The sequence below is a fragment of the Sturnus vulgaris genome, chromosome 1 (assembly GCF_052056855.1).
Source record: "Sturnus vulgaris isolate bStuVul1 chromosome 1, bStuVul1.hap1, whole genome shotgun sequence".
Lineage (NCBI taxonomy): Eukaryota > Metazoa > Chordata > Aves > Passeriformes > Sturnidae > Sturnus > Sturnus vulgaris.
In genome coordinates, this window is record NC_142243.1 from 76,393,858 (window position 1) to 76,400,947 (window position 7,090).

Sequence of the window (7,090 nt, forward strand, 5' to 3'; positions counted from 1 at the left end):
TCCACATTTTTATTGGAATTTCCTCCAACACTTTCATATAAGCAAATATTTAATATTTTACCACTTTTATCCATCACTTACTGCTTTCAGTCCTGCATATTGCAGTTGGTAGACTTCCTAAAATGTAGAGAGCACAGGTCTTAAAAAATTGCACTTAAGGATAAGAAATGCAGGTTAAGATGCGGTTTGAAGTGCAGAATGGTTTTTACTCTGCTGAACCATACACTTTACTGTAAGGAGTAGAATCAGAAATGGCAGAATTTTTCCTAAAATTTACTCAGAAATAAAAATAAAAATTCCCAGACGTAAGAGTAAGGAGATGATAATTTGCAAAGAAGCCTTTAATGGAAAAGTACCATGGAGAGTAGCTTCTTGTTGACAGAGAACACAATTAGATGAAGAAATGTGATGCTGTATACAGATACAGCATCACATACTGTAGGCTAGAGATATGCACAGCCAAACTCAGAGTTTGTAGAGACAGTTTTCTGAACTCCATATTTCTCCTTACTTATGAAAGAATCATAGAACATCCTGAGTTGGGAAGGGATCCAAAAGGATAATTCCAACTCCTGAAATGAAGAAGGAATATTAACTGAAGAGAGAAACTTCATAGATTTGAGAAAGGAAGATATTCACAGTAATGAAATAGAAATGTTGAGATTACAGATATATATATATATATCATGTTATTTTCAAGAGCAGCAGCTACTGCTTAATTGTTAAAGCAAGATAATGTTTCTCACATGTGTTTCATGGAAATGCAACAGCAGACAGATATATTTTGAAGAAGAACTTTTTAAGCAGAAAGTAATGAAGAAAACTCTATTCACCAAAGATAACTGCAGCCAGTTATCATAGCCCTCCTGACAGGCTGGATACTGGGAGACCTGAGACCGAACAGGGATTTTTTTTAACAACTTTTCCCCAGGCACAGTAAGACAAAAACAACTTCAAAAGATTTTGTTTTAGCCTTCCTTCACTTGATTTTTTGTTTCATGAAGCAAGAATCTCCAGGTCAGAAATCGTTAACCTCAATTGAATTTGCCAGGATAGAGATCAGGACCATCCCGAGGGTTTAACACCCTAGCATGGCACTTGGGAACTGCCTCTAGCCTGGGAAATAGCCTTCAGCTCCTGGGTGTTTGACTGCTTTTCCTTTGGACTTAGTGACACCATGCCCAGAGTCAACTTCTATCCACATGGCAGCATATTCTGATTTAGACAACATTGTTCCTACTTGCTGCCCTGCTCCAAAACTCATTAAGTATGTCACACTTTGAGACAGCATGTAAAATTGTATAGAGAACAAAATCCATAAAACTGTTTTGTCCAGGGCAAGAACAATGCTAATTTATACCTTGGAGAAATCAAAGTCCACTGTTGAATTTAATGCCAATTAAATAGACAATTCACATGCAACAGCAGCATTTACAAAAAGAAGAGTGAAAATAGCCCATTTTTAGTTTTTCTCTGCAGTACACTCTCTATTTCTACAAAAGCACATCCTAAAAATGTTATTCCTTTCCATATATTGCTGGAAAGAAAGCCCACCTCTATTTTTATTCTTATATTTCATTGCTATAGCCTCTTGCTGGATGTTACATCTTTTCAAACAAGCAAAACAGATCTGAATTTATTTTTCTCTTGTGAAAATCTAATACCACTCTATCAAGTTTATAGATTCCAGTAACATTTTCATACTCGTTCTGTGTCAGAATTTAAGGGTAGTATTAAATTGCTTTTAGTTGAAAATGAGCAAAAATTGGTAAGATTAAAGGCAGTTTTCTCTTTGTCCTGAAGAATAATTTATCTCAAAGAAGACAGTAAGTTCATACAGTAACTCTAGAATTGAGAAATGCCAGCTTCGTTCAACCTGTCTCCATAGGAGAGATTCTGTACAGATGGATTTCAAAATAACAATGAAAATTAAATGAATGTTAAAGAGTAATTCACTTTTTGTGTGCAGCCTCAAGCTACTCTACACTCTTAACATTCCTATTTGAATGTAATTTGCTGCAGTTATTCTATTATAATTTTATTCTCATAAGCATTCAGATAAGAACCTCTTGAACAGTAAACAGAGATAACAAGAACTGTTTAACCTAGAATGCTAAAATTGTGTCTGAAGACACTACTTACTGTGGGGATAACTGCCTAAATAAGTGGGTATCAGGAGAAATGTTTCCTCACAAAATGTTTTTACATCATGACAGTTCTTTCCCAATTCTTGAGCCATTTCAGCTGAACACAGTCTGAACTAGTAGTTACATGTATTTTAAAAAATAAAAAAAGCTGCTATATTTCCTGGTGAGTTTCCTTGTCTGTTTTGGTGCGTTTCTCAAAGTTTCACCATTTTACACAGATGGACCAGGATGGATTAACACAAGACAAAATTCCTTAGGACAATGAGGCATCTCCTGAGATCTTCCAAAGAATTTTGGTATACTTAGTGAGAGAAAGTGCTTTCTAAAAACATGCTGAAACTTCACTCAGAGTAATCTCCCTTGAATGTATTTCACTGACATCTACATCTAGAGGGAAACAAGCAATGAGAGGAAACAGGATGAATGTAGGCATCCTAATTTTCAAGAAATTAAAGAAATTCCAGGTCCACTAGAAAAGTCTGTAAGACCTACTAAGTAAAGACTTCAAGGTACAATATATTTTTACAAGTCTGTAGAGGTTTCTGTCTGATCTGAAATAGATATTCTTACCCTCACCCTTATTACTTCACTGGCATTTCAATTCATAACTTAGGAGCACTTCCTGGGCAGCTGTCAGCAGAGAGAAGAAAGACATGGAACCTATATGGGATGTTCCCTTGAACTTTTAGTCCCCAAACAGCCCCTATTCCTTTCCCTCATGGCTGCAATCCATTCTTCACTCAGCCTATAGGTTTTCTTGGCATTGCCCCAACCCATGTGTAGGACCTTGCACTTGGTCCTGTTGAAGTAGGCTAGTTCCCCAAGAAACTTTGGGTTAGAGGACCTAACAGTTCTCCCTCAATTCTTTTGGAGGTCAGTGAAACCACTTGATTGTTTCTGCTTGGTGTTTGGGATGTGTTTGCTCCTGAAAGCTGCTGTAGTGAGAGTCTGGAGTCAGACTGGGCTTCCAGGCTGTGTTACCCTGCTGTAACCTGTACACTAAAGCACTTCTGCCTGAGAAGACAGACATTAAGTACCATTTAACCTTATCAGGAATTAGAAGATTTCATATGCAAAATCTCTGCATGACCGAAGTTCTCTAACCTCAGAAATACTGGCAAATCCCCTAACTAATAGTGAGCAGTAGACGTGAAGAGTATATGCCATTGTTCAAGGACATGAAAAGCAGGCAGAGCAATTTATGACCAACAATGATGAAGTAGTACAGGAAATGAAATCTCACTTAAATATAATTAATATGAGAAAGATCTCAGTGACAAGGGCACAATGCACCCATTTTGCAAACAATAGCCCATTTTTCCTTTCTATCAGGAATTTAGTGGTACATGACATCGAGTGTCTTAACTATAAAATACATGAAAAACCTTTTGTGAAACTATCTCATGTTAATTCCCCTCATGGAATAGAACAATAAAATACTTTGGTTTAGGAGGAGCCTTTAAAGGTCTTCCAGTTCAACATGCCTGGAAAAACGAGGACACCTTCAACTTGTTCCAGTTGCTCAGAGCCACATCCAGTCTGACCTGGAACATTTCCAGGTAGGGGACACCTAGCAATATTTACACAGTGTCAGGGTCTTTGCTGCCCCTCACTCCACTCAACCAGAGAGGAGGCTGACTTCCAAGCAGCTCCTGAGACCCACACCACAGCTTCTCCACCCTCTTCTGCTTTTCCCTTCTCACCCTTTTCCCTTCTCACACATCCTCTTCGTCAGCTACCACTTGTTACAGCCCCTAAACACCACTCCTGCCTCTTGTGACTCCCAATTCACCTGCTGAACTCCCTGGACCCTCAATTATATGATTTACCCAGTACAAGCAGAGCTTGGGGCATCTCCTTTGAAAGGTCTCACCGTTCTTAATATGCTATCTCCTTTTTACTGGAGAAATGTTAAAGTACATACACATTTAATGAAGTGTAAAAAAACTAAAAAGAGAACTATAACTAGTTACATTGAACAGGGAAAAAGAAAAAAAAATCATACCCCTTGGGTGAAGTAGCTGTTGCCCTTACAGCAGGTGCTTTAATGACTGCAATTACTTAGTAGCTAGACATCCCTAAACGGCACACTGGGCACTGCAACGAAAACTAAATGAAGCATTAAGCTGGCCATTGAAAAGCCTTTTATTTTCTCAAGTCAGCAAAGAGGTATATAATTGTATAAGACCAAAGAAAGTAATTTTATTTACAGATCTAGAAGCTTCCAGATGATCGAAGAAGTAAAGCCTGACATAAACTAGCACAACAATTTAATACTCCAGGAGAATGAAAAAAAAGTTTATATAATTTTTGTGATGTCTTCCAAAATTTTGTGTCTCAGTGTGCAATTAAAAACTAGTGGAAATTTGCTGTACATACATATTACTGATTATTTAATTTTGTAGGAGGTAATGTCCAGCCTTTTGAAATTTCCTGAAGTCCCACTTTGCAACACAAATTGGTGAGACAACCTTTAGCAGTTGTTTTATTTTCCAATAAAAAAGCCTTCAAAAGTATCAAAATGGCTCCATTTGCAAAAGGATCATGCTGGTTATGACCTTCATTTAACCCATAGAAAATAACTTGTCTGCAGTAAAGGGCTGATTCAGATGGTTTCACCTTTGCTGCTGCTGTTACTAAGATGCCCAAGATGCATACTCTCTTGATTTTCCTCAGACTGTCAGACAATTTATTCTCAATCTCCAGCAATGTGAAACTCATCAATTTCAGATCACCTGGAAAACACTGTTTAAGAGCTCACATTTTTTTCTAGCATGTCAATATTCAATTGTTAGGAAAACCTCCAAACCTAGTAAAATATATTCACAGGTAAGTGCCATCAAAGCATGTCTTTCTCATAGGCTGCATTGCATGGAAGTGTCTTATCTTGGGCGAACTGTGTTTCAGACAACAGCTACTTCCATTGCACGTGTTGTTGCTGATCTTGATTTTAACTTTGTTTTCCTGCTGCAGATGTTCTGGAGCTGTCTTTGGTTCCAAAAACCTCTGATTTGTTGATCCACAAATTTCTCTTTCACCTCTGCTAATCCACCCCAGAATTTAATGGAAACAGATCAATAGAGCCAGTCAGCACTCATCTGGGGAGAGGGAAGGTGGAGAACAACAGTCACGCTCAGTCCCACCATACGGTGGTGATAAATGGTCTCATTTCTTTAGAAAGCTACACATTTCTGAGAACTTCTCTAGCTCTGCTCCAGACCAAATTGTTTCTCTTGGTCTTCCCTCTATGGATGAACAGGGTTTAAAGTGTTAATTCACATCTTTTTGCATGATGATTTATTACACAGGGCAGGTAGGTAGCTCTATCACTGTCTTTTCCTTCCAGGACTGGAGAATCATCACCAACATCGTCTGTTGTTTTGAGATCTTCCTCAGTTATGATGTAAATAAAGCTTCCAGACTATATCTGGGATTATTTTTCTGCCTCATCAAATACCAATGTGACTTGTGTGTGTGACTATATAGAATTCTTGCTCCTGGAAAAAAAATAGAAAATTGCTTTGTCCAGAAATTTCTTCTCAGGCTTATGCTTTGCAGCTGGAAAATCAGTTTTCCCAATGTGCCAAATACAGACAACACATTGTTTTCCTTTTGTGTTTCATTTTACATTCTTATCATCTAAAGAAAGGAAATATATTTTCTCTCTCTATAGCTACCATTGTTTGAAAAGAAATATATATACAACTTGACCTTTAGAGCAACTGATCACATCTAATGTTATTCCAGCCTCAGGAAATACATAATTCTGAAAATCAAAATTGTACCATCAAAGCATAGCCACAGCATTAGTCCTACTGGCCATGGGGAGAACTCAAAGAGAATAAACAAATTTGAGATAATGTCAAAGGTACTTAGTAGTCATCTTTCATAAACAACTTACTATATCCTGTTTTTCACTGCTAAATCACAAATACACAAAGAATACAGACACAAAAAATTTGCAGTAACAAACATGACAAATAATGGAATTACATTTCCCTCTTCCTTTTCTCCTTTACTCAGTAGAACACTCACTGTGATTGGGAAGGTTCAATGAAATACAGGTTGATGTCTAAAATCAGTCTTAATTAAAGAAGCACTGCCGTGCACTGTATCATTACAGATTGTGAGCACAGTTACAGTGCACACTGATGTACACATCAGGGATTGCAGTGTACACATTCCAGCTACGGAATTTAGCTACAGGTTCTTCTAGGACCAGAGACCATTAAGCTGTTGATAACTCTTTATAATGCTTTCTATGGGCAAATCTCTAAAGACATCAATGACACACTTGTCATGCCTGCCCTATGTTTACAAGTCAAATTGCATATTTACTCGTCTTAATTGATTCATAGTATGCTGTACAATACAATGATCACTTTCTTTGTATACCTAGTATAAAAAGTGATGCCACTTGCCCATGACAGGATGGGAAGGAGAATCTAGAAAAAAATTAAAAATCCTATGTTGAGATAAAAACAGTTTAATAATTATAACAAAGGAAAATATAATGATGATAATAAGTATCGTGACAACAATACTAAAGGAGAGGAAGAGAGAGAGATAAAACCCAATAGAAACAAATTATGCACAATCCAATTGCTCAGCACCTGCTTGCTGATACCCAGCCTGTCCCTGAGGATCAATCAGACTCTTTTCTGTGTAACTCCTCCAGTTTATACTGTAGGCGTGTAGGCATTGTAGGCATGTGTTATGGAATAGCCCTTTGGCCATTTCAGGTCAGCTGTCCCAAACATACTCTTGTTTTTAGCTACTGTTAGGTAATTTATTTTTTTATATGTATATTTTTCTTCTGAAGTATGCAAGTTGGAACATTTAGATCTTATTTCAATTTATATATTTAATTTTTCAGATGAAATGACTTAAATTCATACATTTCTTTAATAATACAAAAAAATTAGACTCCACATTGAAGTAAA